The 15,370-nt window shown below is 39.5% G+C and overlaps 1 protein-coding gene across 1 annotated transcript in view; it reads right to left on the bottom strand.

The window, feature by feature from the left end:
- kmt2ca (lysine (K)-specific methyltransferase 2Ca) overlaps positions 1 to 13,065 on the bottom strand; it is a 219,338-nt gene extending 206,273 nt beyond the window's left edge. The window contains exon 1 of the mRNA XM_038972982.1: positions 12,836 to 13,065. The gene's annotated coding sequence lies outside the window, so the exon portion shown is untranslated. The remainder of the gene's footprint in view (positions 1 to 12,835) is intronic.
- Positions 13,066 to 15,370: the final 2,305 nt, after the last annotated feature.

The following is a 15,370-nucleotide window of genomic DNA, read 5'->3' as shown; positions in this document are numbered from 1 at the left end:
AATTCAAAGTGATTGTTTTAGAAAAAACTATACCCCATTATTAAAGTTATCTTATTTTTTTAGTAAATGTATTGAAAAAGTAACTAATTTACGTAAGTATTCACACCCGTGTAATACTTTGTAGAAGCGCCTTTGACAACAATTACAGCTATGAGTCTTTCTGGGTAAGTCTTAAATCTTTCCGCACCTGGATTGTGCAACATTTGCCCATTATTCATTTTCAAAAGTCTTCAAGCTCTGCCATATTGGCTGTTGATCATTCACAGACAACCATTTTCAGGTCTTGCCATAGAATTTCAAGTAGATCAAAGTCAAAACTGTAACATTGCCACTCAGGAGCATCCACTGTCTTCTTGGTAAACAACTCCAGTGTAGATTTGGCCTTGTGTTCTAGGTTATTGTCCTTCTGAAAGGAATTCATCTCCCAGTGTCTTTTAATCCAGAAATACTCCCCAGGCCTCAATGATTATAAGCATACCTATAACATGACGCAGCCACCATATTTTCAAGCATAGCGGACAGAGATAATCAATAATGTGTTGTATTGGATTTGCCCCAAAACATACATTTATGTCCTGAATAAAAAGTGTTAATTGCTATGGCACATTTTCTTTGCAGTATTTGCCTAGTGCCTTGCTGCAAGCAGGATGCATGTTTTGGAATTTAAAAAAATCTGTACAGGCTTCCTTCTTTCAAATGTCAATTAGGTTAGTATTGTGGAGTAACTACAGTGTTATTGATCCGTCCACAGTTTTATCCTAAACCAGCCAATAAAAAATAAAAATCTGTTTCAAAGTCACCAGCAGCCTCAGTGAAATCCCTGAGCGGTTTCCTTCCTCTCCGGCAACTGAGTTAGGAAGGACACCTGTATCTTTGTAGTGACTGGGTGTATTGATACACCATCCAAAGCATAATTATTAACTTCACCATGCTCAAAGGGATATTCAAAATGATTGCTTTTTAATATTTTAACCCATCTACCAATAGGTGCCCTTCTTTGCAAGGCATTGGAAAACCTCCCTGGTCTTTCTGGTGGAATCTGTGTTTGAAATTCACTGCTCAACTGAGGGACCTTACAGATAATTGTATGTTTGGGGTACAGAGATGAGGCAGTCGTTAAAAAAAGTCCCATTAAAACACTTATTGCACACAGAGCGAGTCCATGCAACTGATGTGATATATTTAGCACATTTTTACACCTGAACTTATTTAGGCTTGCCAAAACAAAAGGGGTTGAATCCTTGACGGAAGACATTTCAGCTGTTCATTTTTTATTAATTAAAAAAATAAAATAAAATAAATAAACACAATTCCACTGACATTAAGGGTATTGTGTCTAGGCCAGAGACAAAGAATCTCAATTGAATCCATTTTAAATTCAGGCTGTAACAACAAAAAGAGGAAAAAGTCAATGGGTGGAAATACTTTTTGAAGGCACTGTACGTGCTCTACGGAGCACTGCTGAAATTAATTTAGCCATTTAGTTCAGCAGTCATCCTGGGGTGGAGAATGAAAATGAGAAAGAGAGGAGAGAGAATAGAGGGCGCCCCGCTGTGCGTATGTACCGGCGCTTATTTTAATATTGATTTAACACGAGGGTTTTAACAGGTTTCGAATGCACTGCTAGAGCCAAGTGGCTGCTCAGCCTCACACCATCGCTGGGCAGACCACAAACACCCTAAGACATGAGCATGCTGGTTTGTTTGAAACGTAGGCCTATGTGCCTATGGCACCAGAAACGGAAGTTGGTTCGTACACGTCTATGACACATCACAGACCCACTAACCCCCACCCCACAGCAAGACTTTTGGGACATCACTGAGCGTATTAACATGGGTTCCCACAGTTAAGGACAGATGTGGTTGTTTGTGACATGTGGCTGCCCTGGCCCTGCTTGTTTGCTATTGCAGAACACACCCTCTTCCCTTCTTTTCTCCCCCTCGCCAGCCAATCAGAGTACAGAAATGTTGCTCTTGTTCAGTCCCTCCTTGGCTCAGTCTGCACAGATCTTATCTGAGGTAGTGTTGTAGATTTGGCCTAGAGAAGAGGCCGGTGCTAGAGAAAGTAATCTATTCCAAAAAGGGAGAAGGATATTCCACAAACTTGGGGACAAAATGTTATTAAAGCTAGATGAAAAAATGATATTTCCTAAAGCCGTATTTGTTACAGTAAAACATTTGATGTAGTGTAACAAACATTTGGCGTAAATAAGCCCCTTGAAATTGTATGAGTAAACAAAAATATGAACATCTTGGATGTATAGGTATTTGATGTACAGTACCAGAAGAAAGTTTGGACACACCTACTAATTTAAGAGTTTCTATTTTTACTATTTTCTACATTTTAGAATAATAGTGAAGATAGCAAAACTATGAAATAAGACATATTGAATTATATAGTAACCAAAAGTGTTAAATCAAAATATATTACATATGAGATTATTCAAAGTAGCCACCCTTTGTCTTGACATACTCTTGGCATTCTATCAACCAGCTTCACCTGGAATAATTTTCCAAAAGTCTTGAAGGAGTTCCAACATATGCTTAGAACTTGTTGGCTGCTTTTCCTTCACTCTGCGGTCCAACTCATCACAAACCATCTTAATTGGGGTAAAGCTCAGGTGATTCTGGAGGCCAAGTCATCTAATGCAGCACTCCATCGCTCTCCTTCTTGGTCAAATAACCCTTGCACAGCCTGGAAGTGTGTTGGGTCATTTTCCTGTTGAAAAACAAATGATAGTCCCAATAAGCGCAAGCAGATGGGATGGCGTATCACTGCAAAATGGTGTGGTAGCCATGCTGGTTAAGTGTGCCTTCTAAATAAATCACTGACAGTGTCACCAGAAAAGCACCCCCACACCATTGCACCTCCTCCTTAATGCTTCACGGTGGGAACCACACATGCGGAGATAATCCGTTCACCTACTCTGAGTCTCACAAAGACACGGCAGTTGAAAACAAAAATCTCAAATTTGGACTCATCAGACCAAAGGACAGATTTCCACCGGTCTAATGTCCATTGCTTGGGTTTCTTGGCCAAAGCAAGTATCTCCTTATTATTGGTGTCCTTTAGTAGTGTTTTCTTTGCAGCAATTCGACAATGAAGGCCTGATTCACGCAGTCTCCTCTGAACAGATGATGTTGAGATGTGTCTGTTACTTGAACTCCGAAGCATTTATTTGAGCTGCAATTTCCGAGGCTGATAACTGAGGATAATGAACTTATCCTCTGCAGCAGAGGTAACTCTGGGTCTTCCTTTCCTGTGGCGGTGCTCATGAGAGCCAGTTTCATCATATCGCTTGATAGTTTTTGCGACTGCACTTGAAGAAACCGTCAAAGTTCTTGACATTTTCCAGATTAAGACATGAAGGTCAGTCAAAGTAATGATGGACTGTCGTTTCGCTTTGGTTATTTGAGCTATTCTTTCCATAATTTGGATTTGGTCTTTTACCAAATAGGGTTATCTTCTGTATACCATCCCTACCTTGTCACAACACAACTGATTGGCTAAAACGCACTGAGGAAAGAAATTCCACAAATTAACAAGGCACACCTGTTAATTGAAATGCATTCCAGGTGACTACCTCATGAAGCTGGTTGAGAGAATCCCAAGAGTGTGCAAAGCTGTCATCAAGGCAAAGGAAGGCTATTTTGAAAAATCTCAAATATATTGTGATTTGTGAGACACTTTTTTGGTTACTACATGATTCTGTGTGTTATTTCATAGTCTTGATGTCTTCACTATTATTCTACAACGTAGGAAATAGTCAAAATAAAGAAATACCCTAGAATGAGTATGTGTGTCCAAACTTTTGACTGGTACTGTATATGTATTTGATGTGTGTGTGTGTGTGGTCTGCCAGGTTGCATGTCTCACTCTTGAACTAGATCATCCCATTGAACACAATCTGTTGTGTTTGTCAATTTGTCTTGAAGGATGGTCAGGAGGTGTGTTGCATTAGTTGAACAAAAACAGGCAAACATTTGAAATGGAAAAACACATTTCTTAAGACTCATTCTGGGGTGTATTCAGCAAGGTGAAACACTTTTTGGAACATTGCAAACATAAATGTAATGAAATTAACTATTTTACATTACTAACCAGAACCCCTATTCTACACTATAGGCCTACCGTTCTTCCTCAACGTTCTGTAACGTTGCACTCTTAACACAGGCCCCTCAAACTACACATTTCTTCTTACTGAATGCAGCAAAGGTTGCACAAGCATTAGTAGGAGGGGCCTGCAAGCAGCAAAGTGGGTGCTGACAGTTCTCTCAGCTAATTTAAAGAGGGCGGCCATCACTGACACCACCGCTTGCATACTGCTCTTGCAACGATAGCTTTTCAGAGTGGAAGACCAGAGTGCACATTTTAAAACTCAAGGCTTTCCTGAATGTAATTTTGTCTTTCAAAGACTTGCTGAAAACCACTGCATAGCCTACATTTAAGTTAGCAATTTGACACCCTAAGGATGACACATCTCGCCAACTTCACCATTAAGGGTAGCTACCAAGCAATTATCTTCAGAATATGCATATTCATTTATTTTTTGCCTCACAGATAATTCTGAGTCATTTCCATGTAAAAGGACACGTGAACAACATGTGAAGTTCATAGAAGTATGTCAAATTGGATGTCAAATAAAAGCTAAAAGTCTATACATTTTAGAAATTAAGGCACATTTACATTTTTCAACAAAAAATTGGAATAAGCAAATGCTTTGATTTCTGGTTAAAATGATGGAAAAGAAGAACATCTACCACAAAATGTCTAAAGGTATTAGAAACATATCAAAACAATAATGAAGTAAAGAATCCTGCCAACTATCAACAATTGTTCTGCCTTTTGTAAGTTTAAGAACATTCTGTTACTAAAAACCCACATATCTTTAAGATATTTTCTAATTTCTCTACCTCATGAAAGGAGAATAATGAATGTTCACAGAAGTAACAAGGTAGACCTATCAATTAGTGTTATTACTGATACCAATTTTTTTTTTTACTAAATTGATAACTGAATTTCTGCAATTGAATTGGCTACAGTGGGAAATCATAGTCACAAACCAGCAGTGGTGTCGAGAGATGTGGGTATACTCTAAATTGACCCCCAAAAAAATCCAGAACGACCCGCTCGGCGAAAATTGACCTGACATTATAAATCCAATATTAGTCTTTCAGTCAGGCAAACTATTAAAACAGATAAATGAGGATGTCAACTGAGTCAGACGTTTTTGGCAGATTTTTCCCTTTTTAATTCAGATTTATGCTCTCAAAGTCACTTTTTAATAGAAAAACAACATTGGATGTTCTAAGTTCATAATGCATAAACCACATCAGAACACTTGAGGTCTGGGAAAACTAACACACTTTGATTCTTTGGTGTAGTTACCCTTTAATTCAAGTGCACAGGCACCTACCACTGTTTTTTGGTTAGCAGTGTTTCAATAGTGCACATGAGATGGAGTTTGCAAAACAAATGGCCACTGGCTTGATGCAAATAATCATGATAATAATGATATCATTCTGCCAGGTAGGCATAGTTGACTTTGTAGCTAGTTAAGATTTAATTAAGAAGGTTTTTGGGAAAGCCTTTCCAGAAGACGAAGACGGTTAGGCCTATCATTAGCATAATTATATGTTTTCTGTTCTTTAATTGTTTGAAACCTGGAAGTTTTACTTCATATTATGAGGCATAGTTTACCTTGCTTCAAAGTAGCCTATAGCCAAAATCCCACCACAGAAACATGGAGGCAATTATTTTATAAAGACTTCCTTATGCATTCTCCTGTTCTATTGGTTTTCTTTCAACTTGCTTTCATTATCTAGCAGCCCAAATCATTATCCTAGCCATATTAACAACCCATGATAGTTGTTGCATCTTTAGATCTCACCTCTTTCTAAGGATATTTCCATCTCTGTCCAGGAAACTGCTCGCATGTGCAGTGTGCATTTTAAAACAGTGTTTTCCCACAATCGCCCATCAGCCTACCCCCATGTGCACATTGCTGCAACTAAAATGTGAAGAAATAATTAAGGCTCAAACACATTTAGAAATATTGAATTTCATGACTTTTCCATGACTTAACCAAATGACCATTACCAACAATTGGTGGCATCTCTATGTACCAGGGTTACTGTTAGAGTGCGTAACCTGATTAGGTTGTCTACCCACGGTGCTCAGGATGACAGAAATCCCATGTAGATTATGGTAATTCATAAACAGAACACGCAAGTTGAGGATGCAATGATGTGCGGTCCTTCTTACCTAATTCTGATGTTAGAATAACTGTCCACATTTACTTTCTCAGCCAACATGACGAGTAACAAATAGAAAATAATTGGCTCCACTGACATGGTCTGATTTTGGTAAAACATGCCACATAATATACAGTAAACCATTCACCTTTCAAACAATGAAGTATAGGCTTTCAAAAATGCATACTGCCTCCAGTTCATTGCAAAGTGGTGTGTGACGCTCTGATGAAGCCTGGATTCCGTTGCCAATGCATTTGCTGTTTGAGATGCTATAACAGCCGCTCTAGCGCTTTGACAGATTTCCCACAAGGGCTCTGTTCCTGTATGCTGTACCCGTGTGAAATAAGATGCATAACCAATATACTGTACACACGTGCCAATTTAATTCCACTAAATTATGCAAATTAACCTGTAGACCGATAAGCATGACCGGTCAAATGTATTTCCAACAATAGGCTAAAAAGCATTATTTTGCATTGGAATTTTCTCTTCTCGTTTCTCCAGCGACAATTTTATTTTGTCGGTTTCGCTCAAAATGGGCCAAAAGCTGCCTATTACCAGCTAACTGAAACCCTGCTATGTATGTATAAAAAATAAAAAAACAAGTATGAATAATGTAATATTGACTCGAGGAGGCTGCTCTTTGATCCCATCCTGTCATTGTGCAAGGCTCTTAACCCCCCCTCCCCAAAGTAGAATACCTGTTAGGCAACTATATAAAACAAGTTCTGGGTGTATAGGCATTTGATCAAGCCCTGCTCAAAACACAGAGCCAGTTTATTGTGTTCCGATTGAGCAGCTATTTTCTAAAAACTGGTTTGTGAGAGGGGGACTGGAATAAAAGCCTGCACACCCATAAACTATCCTGGAAGATGGTTGACCACCCTGGATGTATAACATTTCAACCAAATAAGTTATGCCTTTTGAAATAATTCACTCCTTCAATATATCAAACATGAATTGGCTATCGTATGCTCCAAATCTTTTTATTCAGCTGAAGCAAGCCCACAAATTTTCTTCAGGAAATGTACCTTTTCTAGTTCAGTCATATTTATCTTAGCTACCTTAGAAGAGAGAGGGGTGCAATTACGTCCCACAATTTGGGGCGTTCCTGCATGTTGCCATTCCTGCATCTGCAGGACCCCCTCTTTAAAATTCTATTGGTCAGTTAAGCTAGGACAGGCGGGAGGCGGGGACGCTCCAGTAGAGTAGGTGCTGTTAATGCACAATAACATTGAATGCCAGCCTCTGATAAGCCCCATAGAAGGGGCGGGGGCAACAACATTGCTAGCTAGCCGTACACCGGTAGACAATGTCCTTTGCCCCAACCTGTTGGGCAGTTCTCCTGCAGATCTGTTAATGACGGCGAGGGCAGGGGTTCAGCAGGCAGGAGCGAAGGGCACTGTGTGCTAGCATAGCCAGCTAGTCTGGTACACAGCAGGCGGGAGTGACACTGTGTGCTATCTAACTAGCAAGATAGCTAGCACACAGTGTCGATAACTATCAAGCTAGCTAGCACAGCAGACATGATGCTAGGGCAACACTGTGTGCTAGCTAGCGTGATCATTATCAACACTAAGGCGTGGACAACCGGTGCCACCGCCTGTCGGGCACGGTTCTATCCGGTAAACAGCAGGTGGGGGCGACACAGTGTCCTAGGTAGCAAGCTAACACATGGTGTGGTTAACTAGCTAGCACACTGAATCTCCCCAGCCTCCCGCCTGCTGTGCTAGCGGGAGGCTGGGGCGACCAGTAGACAATGTCCTTTGCCCCTGCCTTTCTGGCAATGTTTTCCCGCAGTTCTGTTAACGACGGTGAGGGCCTGAGGGAGCGAAGGACACAGTCTACCTTTAGGTAACAAGAACTCCGGTAGGTGGGGGCGAAAAAAAACGTTTTTCCCATTTGACCCACATGTGTCACAAGCATGAAGATGTTGTGCTTGAAAGGGGGGGGGTCCAATGTCCCATACATTGGATTCCTAAAATCAAGAGGAAGTATCTACAAAACAAGTTGAAGCCACATAATCCAAAATAAAGGCTACATCAAATATTTTTTCCTTAAAATTACTCTTCACGATTTTCACATTATTTAGATTCACGTGATTTGAGTCACTGCAATTGAACTGATTTTGAACCCCCCCTTTGTTCAGGGACACATTATTCCGTTTCTGTTAGTCACATGTCTGTGGAACTTGTTCAGTTTATGTCTCAGTTGTTGAATCTTGTTATGTTCATACAAATATTTACACATGTTAAGTTCACTGAAAATAAACACAGTTGACAGCGAGGACATGTCTTTTAATGCTGAGTTATATATATATATACATACATATATATATTTTTTTATATAAACATTCAGATCTGTTCCATCAGCCTCATTAATTGATACGGCATATACCTCCACTACACTACTTTGATAAGCATCGTGTGAATTAAGTTAGTGGTTATACAACGTACACCCCTCCACCACTGCAAACCACAGTTGGGTTTACAAGATTTGACAGCACAGTACACAGTAAAGCACACACATACAGTTGAAGTCGGAAGTTTACGTACATTTAGGTTTGAGTCATTAAACCTGTTTTTCAACCACCATGAAGTCTGTTTCAACCTTGGGAGCAATTTCCAAACGCCTGAAGGTACCACATTTATCTGTACAAACAATAGTTCGCAAGTATAAACACCATGGGACCACGCAGCCGGCATACCGCTCAGGAAGGAGACACGCTCCGTCTCCTAGAGATGAACGTACTTTGGTGAGACAAGCGCAAATCAATCCCAGAACAGCAAAGGACCTTGTGAAGATGCTAGAGGAAAAAGGTAAAAAAGTATCTACATCCACAATAAAACGAGTCCTATATCGACATAACCTGAAAGGCCGCTCAGCAAGGAAGAAGCCACTGCTCCAAAACCGCCATAAAAAAGCCAGACTACGGTTTGCAACTGCATATGGGGACAAAGATCAAACTTTTGGAGAAATGTCCTCGGTCTGATGAAACAAAAATAGAACTCTTTGGCCATAATGACCATCGTTATGTTTGGATGAAAAAGGGGGACTCTTGCAAGCCGAAGAACACCATCCCAACCTGAAGCACGGGGGTGGCAGCATCATGTTGTGGGGGTGCTTTGCTGCAGGAGGGACTGGTGCACTTCACAAATAGATGGCATCATGAGGTAGGAAAATGATGTGGATATATTGAAGAAACATCTCAAGACATCAGTCAGGAAGTTAAAGCTTGGTCGCAAATGGGTCTTCCAAATGGATAATGAACCCAAGCATACTTCCAAAGTTGTGGCAAAATGGCTTAAAGACAACAAAGTCAAGGTATTGGAGTGGCCATCACAAAGCCCTGACCTCAATCCCATAGAAAAATGTGTGATCAGAACTGAAAAAGCGTGTGCGAGCAAGGAGGCCTATAAACCTGAGTGTTACACCAGCTCTGTCAGGAGGAATGGGCCAAAAGTCACCCAACTTATTGTGGGAAGCTTGTGGAAGGCTACCCGAAAAGTTTGACCCAAGTTAAACAATTTAAAGCCAATACTACCAAATACTAATTGAGTGTATGTAACCTTCTGACCCACTGGGAATGTGATGAAAGAAATAAAAGCTGAAATAAATTGTTCTCTCTACTATTATTCTGACATTTCACATTCTTAAAATAAAGTGGTGATCCTAACTGACCTAAGACAGGGACTTTTTACTAGGATTAAATGTCAGGAATTGTGAAAAACTGAGTTTAAATGTATTTGGCTAAGCTGTATGTAAACTTCCGACTTCAACTGTAGGTTAAGCACATTAAAGAAAAGTACAGTACGCACAATAGAGTTGAGTACACTAATGTACTGTACTATACTGAACTACTGTTCTGTGTTGTACTCCACTGAGCTCTACTGTGCTGTACTTTGAGGTCAAAACTTGTTAAATATAGACGTCTATGGTTCAGATTTGGCAGATCTGGTCTGGACCAGACCAACCAAATTTGGTCTGGTTTTGGGGGCAGAGCTCAATAAAATATTAGCCAGTGTGTAGAATAATACCAAATATGCAAAGGAGGATATTGCATATTTATACCTATTTAGGATACATCACCATGAAGAGAATGACATTCCTATCCCTAATTATGCATTTCTCTGTAGTAGAGACCAGGGACCCATGATGAAATTCTGTTTCTGGGTGTAAATCCACTTCACTTACTGTAATTCAATAACAGAAATCGATTTTTTTCCCAAAGTCAATGTGTCATGTCAAGCTCGCACCCCATTCTTTCTGCAGACATCATTGAGTTGTATACTTTGTTAAACTTCGAAATCAATGGTTTTTGTTTGGCATACATTTTAAGTGAAAAATCAGAGTCAATGCAATTCCATTACCTTGGAATTGCCCTCCGTTTATGGGGAGCCTAGTCAGAATTTGCACGGTAAGTGCCAAGACACAGGAATATGGGTTATGAAGGTGGTATGAAGTGCTTACATATTAGGTACTCTTCAAACAGTGAAAATTGTGATATTGAATAATCCTCCTTGACGTTTTGCTCTCCTCTCAGCTTGGCAAAACATCTAGCTAAAAACCAACACTTCAACTATGTAGCCCAATGGCTGTGCTTTAATGTGCAAGGTCTCCAAAACAAATATTAAAAGTATTACAAGTGGGGTGGTGAGACCCATCCTTTGAGGGAGGATTGACTTTTTTGGCAACACTCATCTTCGCTAGGTTCTTAATAAGCACTACAGGACCATGACATGTTTCAGACTGATGGAGATAGAGATTCATTGAGCCATTCTATGTCCTATATTCAAGGAACCGCTCATTCTTTCACAAGACTTATGAAAGCTTCAGGGTCAGTTTCCCAAACACAGATTAAGCTTAGTCTCAATTGAAACAACTTTTTAGTCCAGGTCTAGGCTTAATCTAAATCCAATAAAACATTTCTCAGAGTTCCTGAAACAGTAGCCACAAACTCTGTCTACATTCACACATGACGTTAAGTTAACATGTCCAAACCAGACATCAAACATTTGAATGACAATGGCATCGCACCTGGGACACTGACAACACTGTTCTGAAGATTCTAAGTGACGACTGATGTTCTCAACGACCACTTCTCCAATCAATAAAAGACTCCTGCCATGTTTTCCTTGACAACATCCTCCACTTCTGACACGGTCATCGTCCTCTCTTTCTGCACTTCCCTCCACTCATACCCGTCTACAGCATTCGGTCTCAATCTTCATTCACTGAACAACATGATGCACATAGCTTCTCATAACATTTCCCTGTCCTTGGCTCTTGTCTCACATAACGCTGTGGTCCAGCGACAAATATCGTTCAAAGTTAAATGAAACATCATATGATAGCAACTGGATTCCTTGGTTGTCAATGGAAGGACCTGCACACAGTGTTGGCTTTAAAGTCACACCAAGAGTTGTGCATAGTTATTGAGGAAAGATATTGCAATTCATGATTATAACAAAAACACTGGGCTCACCTCATGTCATACCAATAGCCATACAACATGTGTGGTTCTCCAATTTAGGTCCTGGAGACCTAACTTTACTGGGTGATCAGGCATTTATTCCAGCCCATCACCTGACCTGATTCAAATAGTCATCCAAACATGCATCTTCAGTCTGGGCCATAATTTGTAAAGTCAGGTGTGTTACTGAAAGGCTGAATGAATGCCTGTACACCGAATATACTGGACTAGCGTTTGAAACCTCTGGTTTAAAACGTCCAGGCTCTGTGATCTGCTTATGTCAAAACCCATTTGTACAGTTCAAGAGTGGGCATTGGGGTTGAACGTATGTTGTTCAAAGCTCTGTAAACACACACACACAAAATAAGTTTTTGACCGCATCATTAGTTGATAGTCACAACCCTGCCAAACACTGACATTGATTGCCTCTTCTTGCGTGAGTAGCCTAACCATAGCGTTAAAGTATTGTAATGAAACATATTAAAAGTGAAATTGGGTTGAATTTAAGCAGTAAGAGGCCATATATTAGCATCGAAATAATAACAGAAACCGAGCGCTCTACACTACGGTGACATGAGTGGCCACACGGAAATCTTGAAGGTGGCTGGTTCTCGCTGCGCAAGAAACAAAACTATGAGTAAAATGTCGAGATATACATTACAACTTACCTTTTAAACCCTAGAAGTGTAGATGAATTTCCTTCATGACCTTTAAAGCCATATGAGAAATGTAATACTTTCGTTTATTATAAGTGGGGTGGGGGGGTATCGTTGATTCGATCTTCCACCAATTCAAAAATATGGGGAAACGACCGGTGCACTTTCGGCGCCTCAAAACCATACATGAACTGATATATTCCTTTATGTATTCTTCAGTTCTTGCCTTATAAAAGTACGTCAACCAGTTAACATTAACGTTACTACTCTCCTTTCGACCACCAAGATTCACTTTCCACTGGAAAACGCATCAAAATGATATTATACATCCCAATCGTTTCTTGAATTCTTCACAGTAAAATGATTGCAATAATGATATATCCACAACTTGTAAATTCCCACAAAAGGTTTGTTAAAGCTTTAAAACTATCGAGAGAAAAGAAAACGCTTACGGAATTGATGCAATTCTTTTTTTTCCTTTCCAGCTTCCAGCCAACTTAAACCAGTATTAAATCCAACAATAAACTTTCTTCAAATATTTCATATGGATTATGTTTGACATAATTTCTTCCGTTGGAACATTCCTGTTAGAATACAGAAAATTAAGTTTTCTTCTGAAAATGTGAAATTTAAAGTTGAAGCATTTACTCCATCATGGTGGCCATGTTTAGGAGAGACCTAAGCACTGCCTGTCAACGTTAGGCGCGGAAATAGGTCCATTTAAATGTTAAATTACACGTATTATATAAAATAATGGTCCAGGAGGAATAAACCATTTATAAAAAATGAGCTTATGCAAAGGCACAAATACAAATATATGTAAATTGCAGCGTTTTGGGTCAGATCGCGTAATACATGTTATGAAAAAAAGTCTCACTGACCCTGCGGAGTGATACATTGGAGCACTATCCAGGTAAAGAGACTTCTCAGTCATCAGCCAAGAACTCTCAAAACATGGACCTGGAGTTTTTAAGTAGAGTGGATGGGATTCTGTTCGCGTGGCCATGCATATTCTCTCTATTTTGATTCATATCTGCTGGTTTTATTCAAGAGAGCACAGTGGCAACATACTTATTCTTTTGTGATTAGTTATTATGGTTGCAAATAAGTCAAAAAATTGTTTTATTTCTGTTGCTATAAAAGTCCTTATTCTCAGAATTATCACATTGTGGAATAGATTATAATTGGTTATTATTGGTATATATTGTTAAAATAAATAAAATAACAATATAAAAATACAAAACATAAGACTATTCTACTAGCTGGCAGAAGTGCATAACATCATGAATTGCATTTTGCCTTACGCTGCAGGAAATTATTAGGGTAATTGTGGGAGTTCTAATAGAGTTATGAATTGTTTTACTTTGCTAAACATATTATGAGTTGATTATTAAACATTAAGGTATCAAACACACTTAAAGCACATCCTAATGTGCCAAATGTGCCATTTCTTTTTTGTCAAAGGGAGTCACAAATTACATTTAAACACCAGGCATCAACTTCCTTGAGGGGGCAAATAAGACACCCATACATTCACTTACATCCGCCTATCATAGTGTTACTTTATCTATTGATTCTGCTCAGCTCTTTTCTTTAGATTTCTTTTTCTCATTGATCAGTGGGATGCACTCTGGGGGTCAAGGAGGGGATGGAGGAAGTCCAGACTGGTCCAGGTGCAGGAGGAAATGAGCTTCATGGGTTGAAAGAGGCTCCACTGTCTCATAGGACAGTGCTTCACTGATTCACTGAGTGCTCAGACCTCACTTATATCCTCCTCTTGTGTCCTTAGTTCTGTGTGCGTTTGTGTCAATGAAAGTGTGCTTCTTCTCTGCCGTGAAGTGTTTTGAGTAGGGGTAGGACTCGTATAAATATAGTCTGCACTATGTTTCCCTACCCACCATCAGCACACTAAGCCATCACTGTATATGACAATAATGTTTGATTTAAAAAAAAATATCTGTGAATAACCTTCCCCAAAAAGCATCCAGTATATATCCACATCCATATAATAGACGTTGGGAGTTGTTCTGATGGATGACACATGGATACAGTTAGATGATATCCCTCTTCACTCATATGGTATACCACAATAACACACTGTGCTTTTGTTGCAATTATACAGCCTAGATCAAGCTAAAGGTTCATTCAAATGTTACCTTTTGTCATCCCAAATCATTTCTAATTCATTCAAGGAGGTCTTATTTTGAGATAATATTGGATTCATTTTGAATTGCTAATGCAGGGCCTTTCTCTTTCAAGCTCAATTGTATATACCTTGAAAGGGACTGCACCACTCTCTTCCCTGTCATATTATGCAATCCTAATGGAGCCCCCTCTCCCTATTCAACCCAAGCCCTTTGAAACTTGAGAATTCAAAATAACAAAATAATATTAATTGAATTTGCACCAATCTATATAATTGGTCTGAATTAGCCCATTTTCTCACATCATGCAGTGGTTTAACATTGAGAGACTTGGGCAATACATTTACAAATTACTCCAGCTGGAGGTCTCCTGCTGAAGCAACCCAGTGGCTACCACTGTTTCACACCTGTAACAGGCTACGTTAGGCAGTGGCAAGTAGAATATACCGATTATATCCTCTATGTCTCCTCTTTTACTCTAATATTTGATGATACAACATGACTGCAGTGAGGTTTTATTCATAAACCTCTACACCATGGTAACTTTGCAATTTTTTTAAATCCGGACAATAATTATGGAGATGTGATGGAACGACAAATGCATGCCACATACGAGACTAGTTAAGACCATTCCCTCTGGATTTCATGGAGTTAGGTTAAATGGCAACTTCCATTATGTTTTACCTTACAGTATATATCACAATTTCTCAAAGCTTAAATACAACACACACACACAGTCACGGCCGTCGAATGAAGAGGACCAAGGTGCAGCGTGGTTAGCGTACATAATCCTTTATTTATTATGACGCCAACAAAAACAATAAACAACCCAAAACAACCGTG

The sequence above is a fragment of the Salvelinus namaycush genome, chromosome 33 (assembly GCF_016432855.1).
Source record: "Salvelinus namaycush isolate Seneca chromosome 33, SaNama_1.0, whole genome shotgun sequence".
Lineage (NCBI taxonomy): Eukaryota > Metazoa > Chordata > Actinopteri > Salmoniformes > Salmonidae > Salvelinus > Salvelinus namaycush.
Note: the sequence above shows the minus strand (reverse complement) of the source record. Positions and strands in the feature narration are given on the sequence as shown.